Here is a 26,654-nt window from a genome sequence, read left to right as displayed (position 1 = left end):
GTTCAGCTGGGCTCTTGTTGGTCGTGCTGTTTGGTGTGATGTGTTGCAGGAGCAGCATTCTAGTGACTTTGTCGTGGATGTTACCTTGTTCCATTTTCTGGAGGGTTTTCTTTGTAAACTGAACCATTCGTTCAGCCCTACCATTCGCTGCAGAATGAGCCGGCGATGTGAGTGCATGTCGGATGCCCCGTTCCACTAAATACTGTTCAAAGGCTAAGGCAGTAAATTGGGGACCATTGTCAGAGACCAGGACATCTGGTAACCCGTGTGTGGTGAAGAGTCTGTTCAGTTTTTTGATGATTGCCTCAGTAGTGGTTGCTTTCATTTTATTGACCTCAAGCCAGTTTGAGTAGGCATCTACAGTTATTAAGAAGGTGTGGCCTCTCGTAGGTCCCGCAAAGTCAATATGAATGCGAGACCAGGGACCCCTGGGTGTTTCCCATTCTGCTGGTGGAGCTTTTGGTGGGGCTGAGTGGTTTTCCTGGCATCTGTTACAAGAGGTGACCCAGGTTTCGATTTGTTTGTCCATACCTGGCCACCAGGCGTAACTTCTTGCTAGCGCTTTCATACGCACGATGCCCGGGTGTCCATCGTGTAGCATTTGCAAGACCCTTTTTTGTAACCTAGTTGGTACAACAACTCGGTCTCCCCACAAGATGCACCCTCTTTGTGAAAAAAGTTCTGTTTGTCTGTTTTTAAATGGCTTAAATATTTCCTTAGTGTCGTAATCTGGCCATCCCCTCTCCACCCAGCCAAGAACTCATGCCAAACAAGAGTCTTTTTTGGTTTCAAAGGCGATGTCTTGGGCCGTTAGTGGAGGTGAGGGCATTGTCTCTATTTGCAGTACCGGGAGTGTGGGAGCTGGGTCTTCCTGTGGCTTGGGTAGTGGCGAGCAGCTCAAGGCATCTGCGTGAGGAATAGATTTCCCAGGGCGATACTTTAATTGATAGTCGTAGGCAGCGAGAAATTCCAACCATCGCGTCATTCTGGGGGAGAGAATGTGTGGAGTAGGTTTGTCACCCGCCAGAATCCCAAGTAGTGGCTTATGATCCGTTATAATAGAAAATGGTCTCCCATAAACATATTCATGAAATCTTTTAATTGCAGAGACAATAGCAAGGGCTTCCTTATCTAAATGGCTATAGTTTCTTTCTGTTTTTGATAGAGTTCTTGAAAAAAAATGCAATTGGTGCCTCTGAGCCATTTGGTAGGACGTGGCTCAGGATGGCCCCCACCCCAAATGGTGAGGCATCACAAGTGACAGTCAAAGGTAGTGTCTCGTTATACTGAATTAGTACTGCATTAGAGGTAAGGAGGTCTTTTACTTGCTGGAAGGCATTTTCCTCCCGACGTCCCCAAATCCAGGATGCCCTTTTATCAAGTAGTCTATGAAGGGGCTCAGCAACAGTCGCCTTCTGGGGTAGGAAGATGTTATAAAAGTTAATAAGTCCCAGGAAGACTTGGAGGTCAGTTTTGTTTTTGGTTCTTGGGGCATTTTTGATAGCTGCTAATTTCTTTTCTGTGTGGTGGATTCCTTGCTTGTCAAGGAGGTAGCCAAGAAACTCCACCCTTTCTGTGCAAAGCTGGCACTTTTCCTTCTTAACCTTGAGGCCAGCATCTTTGAACCTCTGTAGGACTGTTCTGAGGCGTTTCTCTAATTGGTTTTTTGTGAGTGCTGCTTTTAATACGTCATCAAAATAGGGCACGACCCCTTTTATACCTTGTAATAGTCTCTCCATCAGGCTTTGAAAGATGCCTGGGGCTACGCTTACACCAAACTGGAGCCTGTTGCATTTGAATGCACCACGATGTGTGACTATAGTTTGGGCTTCTGCAGTCTCGGGATCAACTGGCAGCTGTTGATACGCTTGGGCCAGATCTAATTTTGTGAATATTTTGCCACCCCCAAGTGAATGCAGGAGATGTTGAACAACTGGTACTGGGTAGGCGCTCTGCTGTAGCGCGTGATTGAGGGTGGCCTTGTAGTCACCGCAGATTCTTATGGACCCGTCAGGCTTTAGGGGGTTAAAATTGGTGTCTCCCATCGGGCATCGTCAATAGGTTCTAACATGCCTTGTGCAATTAATTTGTCCAGTTGCTCGTCAATTTTGGATTTGAGAGCAAAGGGAACTCGGCGTGGCTTTAGGCAAATGGGTGCAATGTCAGGGCGAAGATTAAATGAAATAGGGGACCCCTTGTACTTGCCTAGGCTTTCGTTGAACACTTCTCGGAAGTCGTGGATGAGAGCCGCCTCCCAGTCATCGTCTTCAGTATGATGGATGCCAGCCATTCCGATTCCTAATGGTGCGAACCACTGAAGGCCCAATAGACTTGGCCGATCTCGGTCTACTATGGTGAGTGGTAGAATTGCATCATGTCCCTTGAAAGAGACCTGGACATGGCGGGTACCTGCGACTGGAATCTGGTTGCCTTGATAGTCTTTCAGTATGAGTCTCTGACTGCTGAGGTCTTGGCGTCGGATGTTGGGAATTAGCTGCTTGAGTGTTCTCCAGGATACCATGGATAGTGATGACCCAGAGTCGACTTCCATGATGCATGGTTTGTTTTCAATGGTGACCTTTACTCGGATTTTTTTAGCGTCAAGTGATGAAGCGTGGCCGATGGTGATGGTTTGATGAGCCTCCTCTCATCTGGGTGTGTCGTTAAACCTTCGGGGTCTGCTGTACTAGTTCCACTGGTTGCTAGGGCAGTCCCTCTGTGTGGTGGAGTTGCCATCATACCTCTTTGGGCTGCTCCCTCTCAGTCTGGGGCTGGAATTTTTCTTGTTTCTGCATACCTTCGCGATGTGCCCTCGTTTCTCGCAAAAACGACACATGGCGTCTAAGAATCTGCATTCGGATCGGGGATGGTTTCCCCCGCGTCCGGCACATTGGTAGTTGGGTTTATGACCCCGCTGGTCCCATTGCTCACGTTCCAACCGGAGCCTGTGGACTTCTTCTTCCTCGCTGTCTGAGGATGACTCGACATCTTCATGATGGGTGGTCGATGTGTACTTGTCTGAAGGTTTCCCAGCATCGTTGGTGGGTTGGCGGTTGGTTCCGCTGGTTCGACGCATTCGTGCTGCTGATTTACAAGTGGCTTCAGCTGCGGTGGCGTGTGCTATGGCATCTGCAAGCGAGATGTCTCCCTTGGCCATGATCTTGCTCTGGATGGTTGGGTCTCTGAGGCCAAGGACGATGCGATCTCTCATGGCTTCTTCGAGGTTGGCGAAGCCACATAAACCGCCCAGGTTCCTCAGGTCTGCCACAAAATCCCCAACGCTCTCACCTTCACGCTGGTCCCTCTGGTAGAACTCGTGTCTGTGAATGAGAGTTGGCATGGCTGGGGCATAATGGTTGCGCAGGATGGGAGCAAGGGTGTCCCAATCCATGGTTTTAACCTCAGCTGGCTTCACTAAGGCTTTAGCCATCTTAAAAACAGCTGGCCCACAATGGGTTAGAAAAACGGCTCGTTTCTTGCTAGGCTGCGGGTGGTATAGCGCTGCTGGCCATGTTGCCGTCGTTGCGCTCTGTCAGCCACGTGCTCCTTCAGCTAGCTCAAATCAATAGACTTTGTTGCCTCCGCATCCCATCCTCGTCGCCAGTGTTAGATCTGGGAGGATGGTTCAAGAAAGGAGGCAAGACTCAGATAGCAACAACAGCTCTTTATTAGTGACTTCTGATCTGAGCAACTAATCCCAGCTGCAGCAGCCCCTTATATAGGGCTGGCTGCGGCTAGGCAGCCAATGAAGGCGATTTGAGTTTGCCGCTCTTGGCAGGGCCAATCGCGGCAGCCCGTTTACTGGCCAATCGCATCAGTCTATGGCGACCAATCACGATCGGCTATCAGCGGGCCAATCAGGTTTGCAGGCTTCGAGCCTGCTAGTCCGGAAGAGTTTTATTAAGGGAAAAATATTTCTGAAAAAATACAGCTCCTGTCATTATACTTTAATTGTGAAACAAACCAGTCCTTCAATTCCCATAAATATAATTAGAGGCAGAAAAGAAAATGTAAAACTATAGAATCCTGGTTAAATGTTTAGTTTGCTATCTTTTCAAACGTTATTGCCATTATAGACATAAAAACAATCATAGAGATCCACAAGAAAATTTATTTAAATTATGCAGATGATTGTAGTTTATAATGCTATCTATCCACCCAGAAATACTTAGGTTTAGGACTACTCACTACAGCCAACTCGCCATGGCCAACTTACCACAGGAGAACTTGTTCCGGGACAATTCAATGCTGTATTAATCATTTCATTCAGTTACTTTTGTTATTAGTAACCACATTTTTGTACAAAACTATTGTAACTCTTGTATTTCTGGATTGACTTTCTTATTTAATTATTATTGGTCACAGTTCCATTGAAATTAATTTAACTTTGTTTCTGCGGTGAGTTATCCTGTGGTGAGTTGTCCCATGGCAAGTTGGCTGTAGTACATTGGCCATGGCAAGTAGTCTCAATCTGTTCTGACTGTGCCAGTTGGCCTGAGGCTCAATTATGGCAATATTACCCTGGGGGTGGTTACTAGAAGATCTCACCTCCACTCTATTGTGTACCCCGCACAAACTATCTTAGCTATGTCTTGTTAATTTTAATGTCTATACTGTTTAATCTTTTATACAATGGTTTTATTGGATTGTAAGCCACCCAGAGTTGTGTGATAGTGAGATGGATAATAATAAATTTAAATAAATAAATAAATTCTCCCCATGACTTGCCTCACTTTGTTGAGAATGGTTAGATGTCTCTGCCTTTATGTTTCACTGGATAATAATATAGAGTGCAGTGAGAGTATCTTCTGATTGTTTTTGCCTATAGCATTACCCATCATGACTCTTCTCCTGTCTATTCTGCAATTTATCTGATCTCTTAGAGAAATGGTTCTGTTGCTCAATATAGCTGTAAATTAGAAGGCAAGACTGTCATAAGAAATTGAAAGATTAAAAATAACTTAGCAATAACATTCATCTCCTGGCTGACATTTATAGTATAATATGCAGCAAACTGTTGATTGGATTACACATAATCTATGTTATATATTTTATGCTAGAGGACTTGATAGACATAAAATGTTTATAATGCAGTATGTCACTTTTTAATTACCAATTATTTCATAAAGATCTCATAAAAGCATTCATCAAAAAGTGAGAGTGAAAAGTGCCTTTCATTTCAAATCTGTTAATATGCTAAAAATGTTCCACTAATAGTAGCTGACTGTTGGAAGCTAGTATCCTGATTATAGATACATGTTTATTTGAAATACACAGTATATAGGGCCCACACATTTAGTTCAAATGAGGAGACAAGTGTATGCATTTGTATATTTTAGTTAAGCATGTGTATTCCAAATTAGAAATAATTTGTTGTTAAAGTTACAGGGGCAGGAAACTGTCTGCAGTGGTACCTTGGTACTCAACTGCTTTGAACTCATTGAATTTGGTGCTCAACATATTTTGACACTGGTTCTCATCATTTATTTGGTACTCAACGCAGAACGTAGAACTTGTCAGTGTCGGCTACCTTGCGATTCACTACATTATTCTTTATAGGAAAAATTGTTTGGTACTCATCATGCCTCCCGGAACCAATTAACAATGAATATGAGGTACTACTGTATTTTATAATTCCTCTTTTTTTTTCTTTATAAAAAAACATTTCCCGTCAAACTTCAACAATAACAGTAATCAAATTTTCAAAAGATTTGCTGCTGTGGTAGTGGGGATTTGAAATGTTGGCAAGGAATTAATAGAAAGTCAAAAATATCCCATTTTGTAACAATAGCAACCAATCTTACACTCCTGCACTGTTACCAAGGACACTGCAGGTTACCCTTTAATGCAATGAATCTATTAGTTAATCTTTTCTTGATGTCCGTAACATGAATGTGAGATCATCATAAAAGGTGAGCCCATTTCTTGCTGACTGCATTGATTATGTCCATGTTAATTTTGTGGCAGTCTGGAAGTAACCACATTTGTCTTCTTCCAGGATATTTTTTTAAATTCCTCATTTACTCTGCAATTCAGGGTTTTTCTTTCAAATTGCCATCCAAGTACTAACTAAACCTGACCCTGCTTATTTTTTCCAAGATCAACTAGGGATCTTCATAACATTTTGAAAACTTAACTGTTGAAAAAAGCAACAACATTAAAGAAACACAGCCATATATATTTATGGTTTTTATAAATAGTTGGTTTATAGGTTAAAAGAATATTGTTATCTGGAGCATATTTTATTTTTTGCCATTATCCTCTTCTCTACTCTATCAGACTCCAAAACCCAAGAAGGACGTGCTAAGTTACTGCAAAGCTTTTTCCTTTATTGCTCCTCAGCTATGGACAGAAATCAAACTATTTGCATCATTAAAGATATACCCTGATAACTTCTAAGGAGGAGTTGTCTTGATCCTCTTCCTCCCAAACTATCTAAACTTCACTATCTGTTGTTCGTCTGGAATGCAGTCCCACCCTCCTGGGAATCTGGACTACATTCCATCATTATTTTTGCTACTGGTCTCAGAGCTATTCCTCCCTTGTCCCTAACCACGAATATCTTTCAGTAAAGTTTTTCTGCCCTATTCTCCTGATATGACCTTTGTATCATCCAAATGATACTAATTTTGGTGGTGGTAGGGCCCATTGCTGAACTGTAGTTCTTAAGGGCAGGTCTGATTCCGGAAGTAAACTATGCCATGTATATTATTTGTGGTTGTTTCTTGGCTACTTCTGGATACCCATGGTCAAGAAGTCAAAACTGAACTTCTTAGTCACTCACAAGTCTGATGATGTTCTCCTATATAAGGAGAATGCAAGCACTGGGAACATTCTCTGATGTTTCACCCCTGAATGTGTCAGCATTCAGATGTAAATGTGCTTTATCCATGGTCAGAAATAGTTTGATGAAGAGTTAAAGATGGGTGGAGGAAGGTTGCACTATGCAAGTGCATCAGGAACACTCACCCACACTATACTTTCTGCACATCCATTAACAGTGTTTTAGGCTTCTTGATAGATATCTATACCATTACACCAACAATAGCAAGAGCAAGAGCACTTAGATTTATATACTGCTTCACTGTGAATTACAGCCCTCTCTAAGTGCTTTACAGAGTTAGCATATTGCCCCTAACAGTCTGGGTCCTCATTTTACCAACCTTGAGTCACTGAGAATCAAACTTCTGGCAGTTGGCAGAATTAGCCTACAATACTGCATTCTAACCACTGTGCCGCCCTGGCTCCTTAAGATTTGCTTAAACTTATCCCGCCCCATGTTAGGAAGGGGGGGTTGGCTATTTTCCTGTTGGTAATTGATGCTTGAGAGTGGTAAAACTATTTTCCAAAGCACCCGAAAGCCAGGCTGTCAGTATTCCAGCAATTGCCCTAATTAAATCATGAGCCTTGAGCCAAACTTCAAAAAGCTTCAAAGAATTCATTAGGAGTGACACATTGGCACGACCTGGATGTAGCTGATTCTGAGACATGTAATTCACTGTCCCCACAGGTAGCATTCAGAAGGTTCTGACCAGTTCTGGACAACCAGTAGTAGAAATTTTGAGTAGTTCGGAGAACCAGCAAATGCCACCTCTGACTGGAGATTTTACAGTATCCTTTCCTTGTCATGCTCACCAAGCCACGCCCACAGAACCGGTAGTAAAAAAAATGAATCCCACCAGTAACTGCCACCCTTGACCCTGGTTTTCCCCCACCCTTTTTTATAATTGCCAAGACAAGAAATAATGTATGGAAACTGATCAAGGAGAGATTCAACCTAGAAATAAGGATAAATTTTCTGACGGTGAGAGCAATCAACTAATGGAACACCTTACCCTCGGAAGTTGTGGGAGCTTCATCACTGGAGGCTTTCAAGAAGAGATCGGACTGCCATCAGAAATTGTGTAGGATCTCCTGCTTGGGGGGGGGGGGGTTGGACTAGACGACCTATAAGGTCCCTTCTAACTCTGTTAATCTGTAATCTGATCATAAGTAGCACAACATGTGAAACCTGATAGCTGCAGCTTTGTGTGCTGTATACAACACTTCCACTATATGAAGCAAAATTTAATGTGTTATCAACAAGCCTGCATTATATAAAATATTGCTAAATGTGCCAACAGCCCAAAAACATAGAAAAGGATGACAGATCTGACATTAAAAAACAGGGGGAAGGCTTTAAAGGTTTTCAGTTGCTAGCTGCTGTATTTCTCTGTTAAAACAGATAACCTAGAGGTTTCATTTCAAAATTTGGTTTGGTTATCCACCATATCACCATTTACCATTCTAATATGCACATATGTGCACTGAAATAAAAATGATTTTACTTTTTATACTTATTATACATTTTTGGCACACAGTTTTTTCCTAATAGAAATAAACTATTTTATTTAATTGAGGGAGATTTGCCTTCCTATTCTGCAAAAATTTCTGGCGAAGTCTTTCTGGCCAACATTCCCTATTCTCAAAAATAATAAGATCTGTACATTTAATGTTTATGCTTCCAAAATATTTTTTTTTGTTTTCGTTGTTTATTCCGCTTTTTATATATGTAGATTTGTAGACGTTCTTGTTTGCACTTGCAATGACTTTTGAAAAGGCTGACATGTCCATTATCATTATTTATTATGTTTGAAAAAAACGGTACAAACTGCCTTGCAAAAATACAGAATTAGTAACATTTATAAAACAACTGGGAAAGCCTGATAAACACTGATTGGCCACCACATACATTGCAAAATCTACAATGCCGTCAATAGTTGGTGCTCCTCAGCTTTTGAGACATCATCTCTTAAATCAATAGCATCTTTTAAATTTTTTATATCCTCCTGCCATTAACTTTTCTCGTGTCCCCTTTTTATTGCTTATCAAGGCAATTGGCTGTGACATTAACATTTTTCTTTTCCTCTCCCCCTCCCCCACTTTTGGTTTTTTTTTCAGTAAGGCTCATTTTTCACTTAGATGAATAAACAGAGAAAGGATGTCACTGTCCTTTTGCAATGCAGGGCCTTCATATGCATTTGCCACAAAACATATTAAAGTTTATTAGCAAATATTTACATTCTGCATTATGTGGTTCCTTCTTCCAGATATACATTGCCAGTAGTATAGAATTAATTATTATTACCTTTACAAATTAAACACTGCTGTGGCTATACCCTAGATCAGTTTTCCAGAGTTATAATTGTATTTACCAGAGTCCTGAATTATAAAGCCTTTGGGGATTTTAATCCCTGTACTTTGTAATTTGATGTTAATTTTCTTTTTAATTTTTACTTTATTTTATTCTGATCAAAGTGCCATTTTACTTTTATTTCGGCTTTGTGATTGTTATGCTATTATTTTGAAGTTAGTCTATGACGGAAATAAGCAATAAATCAAATGTATTTTACAATCTTACGTTGGAGTTTTTCAAACTGTTCTATGAAACCTTCGAGTTCCATGAGAATATAGCAGGGCTCTATAGCGACTACAAAGGCAGGGTGGGGGAGGTTCAATTGAATCCTGCCATGGTGTATCACTTGAGCTTTGCTTCTTGATCCAGGACCCTACAAAATCTTTAAAAAAAAAAACAACTAGCAAGTTCCACAGCCTTGTAAATTTTACATGGCTTGCTACTTGGCAGCTGTAGAGGGCAGCAATAAGACACAGCTAGAAGGACTACTTCTATAATTGTTAAGTCCAGTTCTGCTTCTGGTGGTCAGAATAAATATTTATTTATTTTATTTTTATTTATTTATTTGATTTGTCAATCACTTACAAGAAAATAGGTATAAATATAAACATGAGTAAGAATACAGGAAATAGGTACAAATAAATGGGGACAAAAGGACAGGGACGGTAGGTACGATTGTGCACTTATGCACGCCCCTTACAGACCTCTTAGGAATGGGGTGAGGTCAATAGTGGATAGTTTGAAGTTAAATGACAAATGTACATTTTTTCGGGCTGTGCCTTCTTCCAGTTTTATCCAACCACGACTGATAGGCTAATAGGCTTTAGGTTAGGGCTCCAAAACTTAGGGGGTGCCAATGCTGCCCCTCCTTCCAAATCACTCCAAAAATGCAAATATTCACATTGGTGGATAGTGGCACCATCACTCAAGGTGGCCCAGGGGCACCTCAAAGTCTTGAGCCAGCACTGTATGATTAACAGGGGAAACTGAACCCGGTGCCAATGCGCCTGCCTGAACTGAACCCAGGTTAGCAAAATTTTAGCACCTGTGTTAATATCTAAGTTATCTGAATGCCTGACACTCTGCTTGTCAGTTTGCCCATGGGAAAGACAGCTTCACTGCCAAATTAAGCCTTGGACTGTTTATTCCTGCTAGAGATTCTGTTCCTAGTATTTCATCCTGACCCGAAATTTAAAGGTGATTGAGAAGTCTTGATTTGTGTGGGTACTGGTGGGAAAAGCAGCAGGCAGTGGGAAGAATCTGGATTGTTGATTGGTAGTGATTGGGCAATAAGCAATGCATCAGAACAAGAGGAGAATGGAAACTCATCTCAGTAAAAACATTCAAGTAATAACCAGTGAGAAATTAGTGCAGTAGTTAACGTTTTTGACTAAGACTGGGATAATCAAGTTCGGGTTCACCTTCAGCTATGAAATTTCACTGAATAAACTTTTGAGTCAGTCACTATCAACATCCAACCTGAAGGAATTATTACATTGTCAGAGATGGTTTAAAATTTCTGTTGCAATAAAATATTAATTAAAATTAAAATCCTTATCTTTTCTGGATGCTCTTGGGCAGTGGTGGTATTCAATTTTTTTTACTACCGGTTCTATGGGCGTGGCTTGAGGGGCATGGCTTGGTGGGCACGGCAGGGGAAGGATACTGCAAAATCTCCAATTCCACCCCACTCCTGGGGGAAGGTTACTGCAAAATCCCATTCCCTCCCCTCTCCACTAACCTGCTTTCCAGCTCTGTTCTCCTGTGTAGGGCAACAAAAGAAGACCCAGCCAATGAGCTGGGACTTGGGAGGCAGAGAATAGATGGGGGTGGGGCCAATCAGAGGTGGATTAACTAGTTTTCCAAATTCAAAATTTCCGCTATCGGTTCTCCAGATTCTGTCAGAACTGGCTGAATAGCACCTTTGCTCTTGGGGATATCCCCTAAACTCTCCTATCCTTTTTGATTACTGGAAAAGGGAGAAAATCCTAATGGATATCACTGTTGCCCTGAAGATCCTTCTTCCCCTTCTTTGAGTGAAATCAGCCTTTTTCATTCCCAGAGAGCAATGAACTAGATGGGACATCAGAAGCTATGTGAGAGGTAGAACTTGAGATGGACCTGACTGAGCACAGAATGAAACTCACCCAAAAGCCCATTTGAAGTAGTATTCAGCTGCAACAGAAGTAGAAAAGAGTTCTCACTTCTGTGCCTACCTTATAAATCCATGGAATATTTGCATTGTTTTTCTGCAGTGTGCCATATTTTTGTACCAAGATTGTAGAAGGAAGCACCAGAGCAGTGGATGATTCACTGTGACCATTTAGCATTACAAGTAATCCTTGATTTATGATTGTAATGAAACCTGCCTGTTAGTCATTAGTTGTGATGGACATAAATTGGGTCATCACATGACTGACCTGATTTTATGACATTTTTTCTAGTAGTCATTAAGCAAACCAATTGTTTGCTACTGGCTGATTTTGATATTTGGCAGAAAACAGAAGTAAGTGGCATGTTGCAAATGGCTGCAAATGTGGGGCAGTTCTTAAGTGCCCAAAATACGACCATATGATTCCATGAGGGGCAGTCATGGGAACTTCAGAACATTGTCACACATACACCAGGGAAGGTCCTTGGTAATTTCAACTGGTTGTAAGCTGAGGACTACCAGTATTCTTTATGAGACAAAGATGATCAGGTTCAACTCAATGTCAAAGATGGAGTTGCCAGTCCCAAATTGACTATTGTTTGTCCTGCTATTTTGGATTATTTTTTGCTTGAAAATGAAGAGGTGGAGCATGGAAGGATGACAGTCATCACCTGCTTATTTGAGTTTTAGTCTTTCTGGTTAATTAAAACAGCCAGAGTGGGCCTGGACTCATGATTAATGGTGTTGGTCAGTGCCTTGTGGAACTACAGTATGTATAAGCTCATGCTTACAGAAGGCAATGGTATGACTTCTACTAAAGATACCTTCTATTGAATTGGAGATAAATGATCTAGTCCTTCCTGTGGGACCAGGCTCAGAAAACAGCATCAGGGGACTTCAGAGTTTTCTCATGTGCCCCTACTGTTAAAATGTCTTCATGAAACTGCTGGGGGAAATCATACCAAGTATGTCATATCAAGAGCTGTGGTAGTACAGTGGTTAGAATGCAATACTGCAGGCTAACTCACTGCTCACTCCAGGAGTTTGATTCTGAATGGCTCAAAGTTGACTCAGCTGTCCATCCTTCTGATGTCAGTAAAACAAGGACCCAGATTGTTGAAGGCAATATGCTGGCTCTGTAAACCTCTTAGAGAGAGATGTAAAGTACTATGAAGTAGTATATATCTAAGTGCTATTGTTATTGCTATACTTCTAATTACCATCCAGCTTAAGTGTCATTTTAATAAGGAAGCAACTTGTTCCTTAATGCTGCCAAAATTTGAAAATGGAAATCAAGATGAAATTAATAGAGATAAAATGAAGTTGTTCTTGGTAAATGGAAAGTCGGACCACTAAGATACTGTCAATGGCAAAAGTCAATGGGAAAATCAGCTGGACGTGGCATGCCCTGAATGACCATGGATAATTGACTTAATGACTGTAGCTGGAATTGATGTCACAAATCAGCATGGTCACATGATGGTTCACTTTACAGCCACATCACTAAATGGTGGAATTGCCAATCCCAATTGTGATCAGTAAGCAAGGACTTCTTGTACAAATCTTGATACAACTCAAACAAATGTAAGGTAACTGTGAATATGAAGTATGATTGTTAAGTAATATACTTATAAAAACCTGACAGTTGAAATAATTATAATTCTATAGAGGATATATCTTAAAATGCAACATGGATATCTGACCTTTCTAATATATCACTGTACACAATATTATAAGACTATGCAAAGTAGAGCCAAGCTGGAGAGTCACTTCAAGTCAAACTGAAGGAGGAATGCGACTTAGGACAGTGCGTCAACAAAAAGGCACAAGATACTGCCTCAGTATCTCCAGCTGAAGCACTGAGATGGGCCATTGTGCTTCAGCAGAATTTCTGTGGATGGGTCTTCGGACTGGGCATTTCTCCAAAACTGCCAAGCTTCAGACTACACCATCTTCCTAAGTCTATCATTTCTGAACTTGATGTAGACATAACAGCTAAATTTGAGGACTAAAGGATACGGATAAATCCCCTGATCTACAATTAGCCTTTTTCTTCTCATAACTCTCCAAATCAAGGATATAATTGTTAGGCCAAATATAATTTAAAACAGGCTCATGTTTGGAAAGCATGTCACTATGAGCCACACCCAATTAGCATTCTAATTCTAACCCTGGTCTTCTCTGCTGACTCTACCAGACTGCCAGCCATGTAGCAAATTGACCTGTAGTCAGTTGCATAACTGAACACCCAGTTAATATACAGTGTGAAAAATTAAGGGACTTGTTCACAATATCAATGCTTTATAATTTTGGAAGCAGTGCAAATATTTCTTCCAGAATTATAAAGTATACAAACCTGGATAGCAGCAGTCATATACACTGTTGAGTCACCACAATTTTGTAGGTTAATGCATGATACTAGCATACCTGCCCCACAGATTATGAATTTATTTACAAATTTTTATGTCATCAATACTATATAGATGTGTGGTGGCTTAGAAAAATTAAAAATATATGCTACAAGGTTGACTCAGCTGTCCATCATTGTGAAATGGGTAAAATGAGGACCCAGATTGTTGGGGGCAATATGTTGACTCTGTAAACCGCTTAGAGAGAGCTGTAAAAGTACTGTGAAGTGATAAATAATAAATGCAATAAAACATCCCCCATATGTAAGCTCTAAAACAAAATTGTCTAAGAGTTTAATTATTACAGCATTCATGGTATAACTAACATAACAATAAAAAACCTAATATACAATTTACCAGTCATTACCACTGAATCAATCTCACAATAACAATAGAGGGCAACTTCAAGTTCATCCTAAGAACAATAAGGCAATAATCAACTGCTGATTTATCTTCTGATGGTGCTTTCAATGCTTTCTAAAAGATCAACACAGTGAACGCAAGAATGATGTTCAAAGGGAGACCATTCCATAATTTTGGAGTTCTAATAAAGAAACATCTCCTGGATATGCAATAAGCTCCTCAGAACTCCTCCTGTAATTAATATATTGAATGAAGAGGCTTCAGTTCAAAATGATAGTTCTGAAAATACGTATCTTTTATTTGAATTGCACATAGAACCCTAACATTGGCTTTGATGTAAAAATGATTGTTCTGTGTTCTAAATCATATTATATAGACATTATATGAAACATTTAATTTGTATGTACAATGCTATTCAGAAGGATAGAATCCTGATAAGTATGACTAATAACTGTGGAAGTGAATGGTACTATTTGTACCATAAATTCTTCATTGCATTCCTGTAACAGCAGTTCTTTATCTCGTTAAATGATTTTAATATGAAATCATAAACAGTTGAAATTGTAGAAATAAATAAACAATTACAACACTGAAGATCTAATAGTACCTCAGCCAAAGTCCAGACACAGATCATTCTTTTTCAATGCCTCTGAAGATTTTTGATTTTTTTTATCATCATTTATTATAAACTGATGGCTTGTAATAAAACTCATTTTTTCTTCTATTTAATCATGTCCAATTTTCCGAGACTGTCTTGACAAGTTTCGGGAAAAAATGAATGACCCAAGGTCACCTAGTTAGCTTTGTGCCTGAGAGAGAACTAGAATTCATAATCTTCAGGTTTCTAGCCTTAACAGAAAATGGAGAAAATATACAATTAGGTGTGTGTGAAAGCTGAAGGGAAAAAGTGAGACGTGGAGTATTTATTATTTGCAGCATCACCAAGAGTATCTGATGACTTCAGTTTAACACTCTGTTTCTACAACACTGGCCTTGTGTTGTCCTCTGGATCTGATTACCCAGCCTTGCCCTACTGATTTCCATACTGGAAAGCAGGCACAAAAAGCTAGGGATGGGACCAATTATCATTATGCTGGTTGCTTTTTCTATTGTCCTAAAAACAAGATGGGTTCCACTAAGGACTGCTAGTGTAGAGATGTAGAGATGTAGATGTAGAGATGTGTAGAGATGTTCATAATCTCCTAAAGGGCATTTTTATATAGCAATAAATCATGTATCTGCTACCACAGAATGGAAAATCCTATTAGATCAATTGCTCCATTTTTTTTTTTACCCATGATGGATTTTTCTCCATAGTATAATATATTGGAGCACATGGTGTAGAATTCTTCTAAATTACTTAATTTGGCTTCATGTTTTTTTCCCAGCTGCTCTTTTGTAGTTCAATTCATTTATAAATCCAAAATGAAAATCAGGAGTTGATGGCAAACCATCTTGTATTGTTTCCAAGAATAGGGAGTTTAAATTATTAGTAATGTCAATGAAACTGCAACATTAAAAATAATAGAAAATATTGGTTCAATTTCACAGAAAGTTATTTTTCTATCAGTATGGTTAAATATAATGTATGGAGGCATCTAAGATACAGTTACTGTATAAGCAGCCATCATCTATAGAAATGTTTCTAAAGCTTAGCAACTTTAAGGTGGACTTTGACTCTAACTGCCTGGAGAATTCTGGGAATTGATCGTACATGCTAAGGTTGAGAAACATTGCTCTGTCTATAGTCTATGGGGGCTGATAGCTTCATTATCCATTATGTTCCACCCAGAAGAGGGGATATTTTATTTTAAAATTAAATTAATAGTAAAGCACTTCAGTTTCATTAAGTGTAGCTTCTGAATGGCTTAATAACAAACATCACATTATTTGTGAAAGCTTGATGAAGCTGAACAGGAAGTAATATTTATTAATCAGATTTCAAAGTATTCCACCCAAGTAGTTTTGCCAACTGTGACTCATTTAGTTTGTCCTTTAAAATTCAGGGGAAACCAATTCCATTTCTACTAAAATAGCCTCACCTCATCTATCTGTAAAACCACTCTCTGCTTCTATTTCTTGCTATATCAAAACACATTACAAATGAAGTGCTTTACTATTAAAGATGTCTCTTCTCTATTACTTGCCTTTCTAAGTATATCTAATAGTTGTGCTGAAATATATTGGGAGATTTGGTCTATGAATATATTTTCGGTAAGTCTATAATTGGCAATCTTCAAAAGTGACCAATATTGACATGAATATTTGTATTGAATGTTTAATTTGTATTGAAAATAACATATATTTGTTGGATTAGTTCCCCAAGAATGTGCATTTATTTCAGTGGGACATTGAGTCATCCTAAGGAATGTATCTGTTGGCTTGTATGTCACTATGTAGAATTAGTTGGTTACCATAGTGTCCAGGATCAACATACTTATGCACATTTTCAAATCAGAACACTTGACTGGTATGAATACTTTCATTCACTATTTGAAGCTTCATGGCATAACTTGTTTTTACTTTTTTCCCCAGGAGATGATCCAGTGGTGAGATTCAAATAATTTAACAGCTGGTTCTATGCCCTAATGACCATTTTATTTATTAAAAAATGATATACCAAAAGGATTAAGGTTAGGGTCAGAGTGGTATTCAGCAGGTTCTGACCAGTTCTGAAGAACCGGTAGCAGAAATTTTGTGTAGTTCAAAGAACCGGCAAATACCACCTCTGACTGGCCCCACCCCATCTATTCTCTCCCTCCTGAGTCCCAGCTGATCGGCTGGGTCTTCTTTTGTTGCCCTGCACAGGAGAATGGAGCTGGAAAGCAGGTTAATGGGGTGGGGAGGGAATGGAACTTTGCAGTAACTTTCCCCCAGGAGTGGGGAGAGAATGGAGATTTTACAGTATCCTTTCCCTGCTACACCCACCAAGCCATGCTACGCCCATCAAGCCACATGCACAGAACTGGTAGTAAAACATGTTGAATCCCACCACTGGTTAGGGCCCAAATGTTAGGGCTGCGGGGTGGCCTGAATGTCAAGAGAACCAGGGTGGAGACAAGCAGAGGCTGCCTCTTTTCTATCCCTGCCCTGGATCAGGGAATCTGGTAGACGGATGGGGGTGGGGGCTGGCCAGAGCCTCAACCATCAGCTTCTCTCTCTCATCCTCACCCCAAAGCAGCCTCCGGAGGTGGTCTGCCCTGCCCTGTGGCTTTCCCGGCCTTATTTTCTTCTGCGGAAGAGCAGGAAAGAAAGCTGGGTATCCCGAGACATCCCATTCAGGGAGGCGACTCAGGTTGCACTTGATAGGGAAGTAAGGCTTTGGAAACTGCCTTTTCATTTACATTCAGCATCAATATTGTAATCCATCCTTTATTTTCAAACAAATGATTTGTATTTACCACAATTAGCCTCCTTGAATGCCAATGGGAAGGCGCGGTATGAATTCTGCACATGAGCTGCTGAAATAGACACTTGCGGCCTCAAAGCTCATAATGCTTCCTTGCTCAGGGCGCACCACTGCTTTATGGGTGTGTTCAACTTCATGGCTCAGCTAAACTCTTCGGATGTGGTGGTTGCAGTTCCGATCACTTTCAGGAAGCCTGGGTGATGGAAACCTTAGGCCAGGCTCCTTGCAGCTGAAGCAATCCAGTTCCCCAAGGTCAGGTTGGCCATCGTAGGAGGCATGGTCCATCCCTGTCCTCCCTGTCCTCCAGCAGGACAAGCCTTCCACAACGGCCAGCCCGACTCTGGGTGAGTCGGATTGCTTCAGCTGCAAGGAGCCTGGCCTAAGGTTTCCATTGCTCAGGCTTCCTGAAGGAACTGCAGCTCCTGCCATTCTGAGAAAGTCTCATTGATCCCTTTCAGGCAAACATCATTGCCTGAAATTCTCGTTACAGGCAGAGGCTGCGCGTTGCTTCTAAACACACACATCACACAATCTTCCAGGGCTTGATTCTGCAAAGACAATTTGCTCTAGAATGGAAGCAGGGAAGATGGAAGCCAGGAGATGTCCTGGCCCAGCAGTCAAAATTTCAAGCAGGAGGATGACCACCACTAGATGGACTCACAACTGGCTGGAAAACCGTACTCAACGAGTAGTCCTTAATGGGTCTAAGTCTACATGGAGGGAAGTAAGTAGTGGGGTGCCACAAAGGTCCATCTTAGGCCCAGTACTCTTCATATCTTCATTAACGATTTGGATGAGGGAATAGAAGGGGAACTTACCAAATTTGCAGATGATACTAAGCTGGCAGGAATAGCTAACACCCAAGAAGATAGGCTCAAGATACAGATGGATCTTGACAGACTAGAATACTGGGCCATATCTAATAAAATGAAATTCAATGTAGAGAAAAGTAAAGTCCTACACTTGGGCAAGAAAAACCGGAAGTACACATATAGACTGGGTGAAACCAGGCTCAATAGCAGTAACTGCGAGAGGGATCTTGGAGTCTTAATGGAAAACCAGCTAAATATGAGCCAGGAGTGTGCAGCAGCAGCCAAAAAAGCTAATGCAATCCTAAATTGTATTAACAGAGGGATACAATCAAGATCAAGGGAAGTACTAATACCACTCTATAAAGCTTTAGTAAGACCACACCTAGAGTACTGCATCCAGTTTTGTTCACCACATTATAAAAAAGATGTTGAGACTCTAGAAAAAGTACAGAGAAGAGCAACCAGGATGATTAGGGGACTGGAGGCTAAAACATACAACAAATGGTTGCAGGAACTGGGCTTGGCTGGTCTAGTAAAGAGAAGGACCAGGGGAGACATGATAGCGGTCTTCCAATATTTGAGGGGCTGCCACAGGGAGGAAGGGGTCAAGCTATTTTCTAAAGCACCTGTAGGCCACACAAGGAATAATGGCTGGAAACTGAACAAGGAGAGATTTAATCTGGAAATAAGGAGAAACTTTCTCACAGTGAGAACAATCAACCAATGGAACAGCTTGTTTTTGGAAGTTGTGGGAGCGTCAGCACTTGAGACTTTCAAGAAGAGATTGGATTGCCATTTGTCAGAAATGGTGTAGGGTCTCCCACTTGGGCGGGGGGTTGGACTAGATGACCTACAAGGTCCCTCCCAACTCTGATTATCTGTTATCTGTTATCTGATGACTGCAAAGAGGATGTGCGGATCCCTGCAGCTCCTGGAAACTTTGAGCGCAGTTTTTCGGCACTGTTCGGTTGGTCTGGTGGGCAGGATTGCCTTGCGCTTTACCCGCAGTTACATTGGCACCTGGTGCTGTCCTCCCAAGAGGTGGTGCAGTGATTGGTCAGCAGCTATGCCATGAATGGGGATTGACCATCCTCCAAACCCCCTCCGCCTTGCTGTCAAAGTGGATCCTGGGCACTACAATGCATGGAGAAACAGGAAAAGTCCTCTCTTGGACTTTTGGGGAGGATTTTTTTCCCACCTGGAAGAAAGTTGAATGAAAACCAGACAAGTTCCATAAAACACGGATTTATCATAGCCAGTTTGACGAACTCAACAAAAAAGTAGATATCACTTCTGCCGGGCCGGTGAGAACCGGCTGAATCCCACCACTGACATGATCTCTGTAATAAACACAAGAGCATCTTTTTTCTTCTTGAGACTACAGATAATCTTCAGCTTATGATCCAAGTGGAATCAACCAACTCAGAAAGCTCAAACTGCCCAAGGAGCTGCTGATCCAGTTCTACAGAGGAATTATTGAGTCTATCATCTGCACTTCTATAACTATCTGGTTTGGTTCTGCAACCCAAAAGGACAGACCCAGACTTCAGAGGATAATTAGGACTGCAGAAGAAACAATTACTACCAACCTCTCTTCCATCGAGGACCTGTATACTGCACGAGTCAAAAAGAGGGCTGTGAAAATATTTACAGATCCCTCACATCCCGGATATAAACTGTTTCAACTCCTTCCCTCAAAACGATGCTATAGAGCATTGCACACCAGAACAACTAGCCACAAGGACAGTTTTTCCCCCGAATGCCATCACTCTGCTAAACAAATAATTCCTTCAACACGGTCCAACTATTTACAAAGTCTGCACTACTATTACTATTCATTTTCTCATCGCTCCTTATCACCCATCCCCTCCCATTTGTGACTATATTAATGTAACTTTGTCGCTTGTATCCTTACAATTTATATTGACTATTTCCTAGTATGATTTGATTACTCATTGTACCCTATGTCTGTTATTAAGTGTTGTACCTTATGATTCTTGACTCTCGAGGAATGTATCTTTTCTTTTATGTACACTGAAAGCATTTGCACCAAGACAAATTCCTTGTGTGTCCAATCACACTTGGCCAATGAAGAATTCTATCTAAAGAATTCTATGCTGCAATGATCATAAGTGCACGGACTGATCATAAGTCATTTTTTTCAATGCGATTGTAACATCAAATGGTCGCCAAATGAATGGTTGCAAGTTGAAGACTACCTCTAATTCTGAAGATGTAGCCGCATGTCCCTCTAACAAAAGCATTAATATGCCTCATTAACGATTTTTAATGGCATGTGTTCTAGACATTGACTTCAGCCCATTCCAAGACAATACCTGAGGCAGCTTAAAGGGATATTTACCTGTTTAAAATTAATTACTACTTCTTTTTGATGGGGATGAGATTATTATTTGTGCTAATAAACACCACAGTAGGAACTTGTAGTTCCTTTGGATCTTAGATTAACAGCTATTTTTAATTTTTGTTCTGACATGTTTAATTAAATCCAAACTGCTAAATAAGAATTATTGGAGATCCTGAAAATATAATTTTCTGGAAATATTAATTCAGAATTTACAGTATAACACAATGATTTATAATTAAAATTTATTTTAAAATCAAGCATATATTTTGTTTTTTCATTTTTGTATGTGTATCTGTTTTAAAGACATGCTGGTTTTCTTTTTTAAAATTGTTTTCAACTATTAAATAGCATATGCAAAAGTCCCAGAAGATTAGAATTAAATAAGGCAGAGCGAACATTCTCTGGTAGTTTTACTTCAGGAATTTTCAAATGTTGAGTAAGTTCAGTACTGATGTTTCTTTTATATCTGAGTCATTACTATAATTTTTCCAAATCCTAATTGTTATAAATGATATCAAGAATAGTAGTATCGACTATGATTAGAATGCAACCATATAAACATATTTTTCAACTTTGGAAGAAGTAGGAGTACTGTATGTATTTGGTTTTTATAAATATATACTTTCCTCCAACAGAACCTGGAGACTGTCATAAAAATAATGAATGTAAAATAAAGTGCTTTCTTTTAATTGCATCAGGTCGGCACATGTTCTGTGAACAACCATGGAATATTCCTATTACAGTTTCCACGATTTTGTATTTATTATAGACTAGCATTAAAGATGAAACCATTTTGGTATATGGTTAAAGGCACCAGATTAGAAACAATGCTGCCAGTTGGGTTTCTATGGGCAAGTCACTCACTTTCTCCCCTAGTAAGTAGGCAGTGGCAAACCAATTCTAAAAGTCTTGCCAATAAATCTGCCTTCTCAGAATTATTCCCACATATACTTTTGAGAGCTTGGGGAAAATTGGTCAAACACTAGATAAACCAGTATTTGCATCTAAGCATTGGAAACTGCAATCAGAATTAGCTGAGCTGAAACTATTGGGTCTATTATATTTCCCAAGCAATGACTTCACTATTATATACGTATATTTATTCCTTTTGGAAATATTAATTGGCCCATTGCATTCACTTTTTCCACTGTATGTTTGAGATGGTCTATTATATAGGAATATTGAGATTTTTTAAAATTCTAAACCCAGTGTCTCTTTTCTTCGTATAAGTACAGAAAGTTCTCAACTTGTGTCCACAATGTAGTCCAAAACTTTTGTTGCTAAGTGAGAAATTTAAGTGAGTTTTGCCCCATTTTACGACTTCTTTTCCCACATTTGTTAAGTGAATCACCACAGTTGCTAAATTAGTAACACGGTTGTTAAGTGAATCTGGTTTCACCATTGACTTAGCTTGGCAGAAGGTCACAAAATGGGATCATGTGACTTTGGGGCACTGCAATGGTGATAAATGAGTCAGTTGTCAAGCCTCCGAATGTAAATCATGTGACTATGGGGGATGCTACAACGGACTTAAGTGTGAGAAATGGTCATAAGTTCCTTTTTTCAGTGATGTTGTAACTTTGAAAATGGTCACTAAACGGTCACTGTTGTAAGTAGAAGACTACCTGCACTCCATGAAAAAATGTTATGAGATGTGACAATATGACAACTGATTTGCTGAGGGCTATTTCGCTTATGCCAGAAATGTATGAATCTAATCCTTCATGCAGCATTTAATGCATTTGTTGTTTTTAAAACTGTGAAGCTTTTTTTCACTGAAATTTATCCCAAAGTGCAAAGAAACAAGCAATACAATTACATAAAATTAAATTGTATTAAAGTGCACATGCACACATGCAGACCAACAGACACACCAAGCATCAAAACTAAAATAAAAAGCCTTGGGGAATAAGGAAAAAAGGTAGCCTGTAGTGAGGCTGGCACAGTGTAATGGCTGTTCATGTTGGATAGCTTTACCATAAGATTAGACAAACATCACAACAGGTAAGACCATTGATTAGCTAGACATCCTGATGACTAGCACTTGCCTCCAACATATTCAGATTGCCAGTTGTTTGAAAGTGAGGGAGAAGTGTGTTCCTACTCTCCTGCTTTTTTTGTGTTGGTTACAGCTGAAAGCAAGTAGATATGGCTGATCTTCTTGGCTTGTTCCTCCAAGGAGCATACTTTTTAAAATCAATTTTCAAAGATCATGCACAAACTTGATTACAGTAAAACAGAACAAAAGTGTGTTTGCTAGCTTTGACAATAGCTTTTTCTAAACCATTGGCATAGAAATGGTTGAATATGAAGTCAAGAAGGCATAATAATGTTTTCTTTCTGAATAAAACAGTTCTACCATCTATCTGCTAATTAAGCCAGGTCTTATATAATTCTCAACTGTGTTAGTTATCAGAGAATTACTGTCAGCTGATAAAAATACATGATACTCAACCTCAATGCTTTGCTGGTATGCATGACAGAATGCACCGGTGTACTTGGCATACAAGGATAATAGATAAAAGAACAGTAGACTTATGCCAGGAAATTTAGCATTTTACAGGAATGAGGTAATGTATAATCAGCTTGGCATACTTCATTGACACTTACTGTTAGTCTGGCTTCAGTCGAAAGGATTTAGATTCTTGATGCCATAACAAGGATGAAAATCCTTAATGTTGAATTACTTTTTCAACAGTCCTTTGTATTGTGTTCTCATGTTGTGCCATAAATTCTTATAAAAACAATATAAGGCAAGAAATATTACTGTTTTGTGGGAGTGTGGAATCTAGGCTCAGAAAGAGGGACTCACTTGGTTCTAGTAACAGCATGGTAGCTATTCCTAAGCATAGCATTGTTACACGTTAACAACATATTATATAAGCGGAACCAAGGCCTTAATTCTTATTATAAGGTGACCCTGAGTTTGTACCTGGAAGAGATAAGGTGGTAGGGTTGTCAGAATATTTTCTCAATTTCTCAAGGTGTGAGCTCTGTAAGCAATTACAGTTAGTCCTCAACTTACAACTGTGATGACCCAGGGAATGGCACAAGGCAACACAGTCAAATAATCAGTAGGAGTCCCTTTATTAGCTCCAACTTTGCCCCCAATGTCCTGGTCACCTTCTGGCTGGAGAAAAACTCTCCCAGGAACAGCCTTTGGCTGCAGAGAATCAAGACCAAAACATGATCAACAAAAACTGTACCTAAAAGTCCAATCAAGGCGAAATGAGGTAATTAGTTCGACAGGGCAGGAGCAAGAATTCCAGACGTGAAGGCACAGCAATAACTCAACATGGTTGGGGAGATGCCAGGGTAATAGATAAGCAAAGTCAATACAAAATAAACTCATGTTTGCTCCCAGCAACTGCTGCAGTCAGCATGTATTTCTTTTAAACTGTCATTCCCAGGTGTGGCTAATGAAGGGATTCAGGGCCCTTTCCTCCCCCATAAGCCATGCAACCCACATTACTCTCTTCTCCATTCCTCCCTGCGTGCCCTAGGATGAAGATGGATGGGCCTGGGTCTTCCTCTGAACTCCCTTTCCCTTGTTCTACCTCTTTCCTGCTCTGCCCAGCTGGACTTTGCCCTTTCCCCATTTCCTCCACAACCAACGGAGCCACACTCCCACTCCCTGTCAGCTGTTCATCTTCCTCCTCGGATTCAGACTCCGACATGGGCATGACAAAACCATCATTGAGACCAGAAGTTCATTGCTAGGAATATGGTGATTAAGTGAGCTGTGCCCCATGTAGTGATCGTTTTTATCATGATCATTAAGCAAATCCAGCTTCCCCCATTGACTTTGCTTGCTGAAATCCCTGAGAAAACTGAAGTGACATGACCTCAGGATGCCACAACTACTGTAATTACATATTAGCTGGCAAGTGCCCGAATTTTGATCACATAACCAACGGGGTCACAGTGACAGTTGTACATTGATGTCTGGTTTAGTCATAAATCAGTGCTGTAATAACCTCAAATGGTTGTTAAAAGAATAGTCACATGTCAAGTGGTCTCCACCCGGCACAGATAGGCACAATATGTATCAATTTTTAAGTATTGCATATGTACAGAGAAAGACATCTGTGAATTTGAAGAAGCATAACTATACTATTCTCCTGAGCTCAAGGGGAAAAAATCATCTGTCGTCTTAATGTTAAAATGAGAGCAAGACATACTATTGTGTTATGACTCCCCTTCGAAATTCAAATGAACAAAACAGAAAGCAGCCGTTTCACAATTAAATCAAACGGAAAGAAGTCTTACAAGATAACGGCTGGCAGAAACCACAGCATAAATCTTTACTCTGTCCGGCAAACCAGTCCTGGCAATAAATCTTCAGCCTCAGAGCTCTTTGCTGTAACGTCTTCACTCAAATAGTTATTTTGTTCCTGGCGAAATGTACCAGCCCAGCTGTGTCCTTTTATACTCATTAAGGCAACATGCTAATTTACTGACTTGCCCTTCTCATTCGCTCCAGCTGATTTTGCCTTTTCAACCGTCTTCTATTTTTTACATTTAACCACAAATTTTCCAAGTTCTCATCTCCACTAGAAGACTCTCTCAAAACTTCCCTGTCAGCCATTCCCGGTTGTTGATCAGATAAGGAACCAGAGGAGGTCAAAGGTCCTGACAATTCTAATACATCAGGTCTGTCGTCCTTTGTCATGTCCATCTCCTCATCCTGGTTATCAGTCCAATCAGTAAGCCAGGCCAGTTCATATTGTTCTGCCATAACCTCTTCACTTGAACTCATATCAATCACAGGAGCTGAATCCAAGCCCGGAGCCACAACACTATTGTATCACTTCTATTGCTATTCTGAATCACAGCACTTCTCTAAATTCAGTTCTTAATCTGCATTGATCTTTTGAAATTGGGAAACAGGAGATATAGTATAGGAAAACAAACAAGAATGAGAGCAGCAGCATTTAAAAACTATAGTAAAGTGCAGTAGCATATAGAACTTACTGCTATATTACATTAAAAAATAAATAAAACAAGTAAAAATGTCATTCAAATAGGGTCGTTAGCACTTTCCAAAGAGAGAGACATAACAAAGAAGCCCCTCTTGATCCAAGAAGGACCAGATTTGTATGATAGAAAGTCATCTTCCTGATGGTTGGGAACTCACCTTTGATATTATAGATCTTCTAGATCAGGGTTGTCAAACTCAATCCCATTGTGGGCCCTATCAGGATTTTGTTTTCCCTTGGGGACCAGGGTGGGCATGGCCGGGTCATTGCAGCCGACTGGGTGGCTTTGGCCAGGGTGGGCAGTGGCAGCACAGGTCAGTCCCTCGCTGTCTTTGGGACAGCCCCACGAGACAACTCTAGGCCTATCGCGGGTCTCTGGTACCAACACAGACACAACTATGCAGTTTCTTTGACAATGATGGCTTGCTATTGTTTCTTCTAGAATGTTTCCAATTTCTTACTTTTGCATGCTGTTATATCTGGGAGGATGGTTCAAGAACGGAGGTGTTATGTCCTCGGGACTGACACAAGTTCCCCATCCGGTCCGTTCATCCTGCGGGGGCGTTTGCAGCCCCCATTGGCTGGCTCCCTTCGACAGCCGGCTATAAAAGCCGGCTGCTAGGTCGAGCCAGCCGCTGTTCGCTGGAAGGTCTGTTTGTTAGCATGCAGACGCGACAGCCCCCTTTATTCCCTGAATAAAGCGTGTTATTGATATGCTCTGGTGTGGCCTCCCCTTTTTCTCGAACTTAACATTGGTGACGAGGGTGGGATCTGGCCAACCAGCAGCAAATATCAAAAGAGCTGAAAACACACACCGAAACGCTGAACCGTAGCCACACCGTTGAGAGCTCGGTCAGTCGTAATTGCGGAAGTGAAAGTGGAGCATGTAGCCGCTCAGTTAAAAAAGCTACGTGAGAAGTAGGGCACTGAGAACCTCAGCCGCCCAGCATTAGAGCACAGAATTCAACCGCTGCTGTTCGGATTCTGTTGT

The sequence above is a fragment of the Pseudonaja textilis genome, chromosome 8 (assembly GCF_049901715.1).
Source record: "Pseudonaja textilis isolate UNSWEBS1 chromosome 8, rPseTex1.2, whole genome shotgun sequence".
Taxonomy (NCBI): Eukaryota; Metazoa; Chordata; class Lepidosauria; order Squamata; family Elapidae; genus Pseudonaja; species Pseudonaja textilis.
This window is presented reverse-complemented; position numbering follows the sequence as displayed.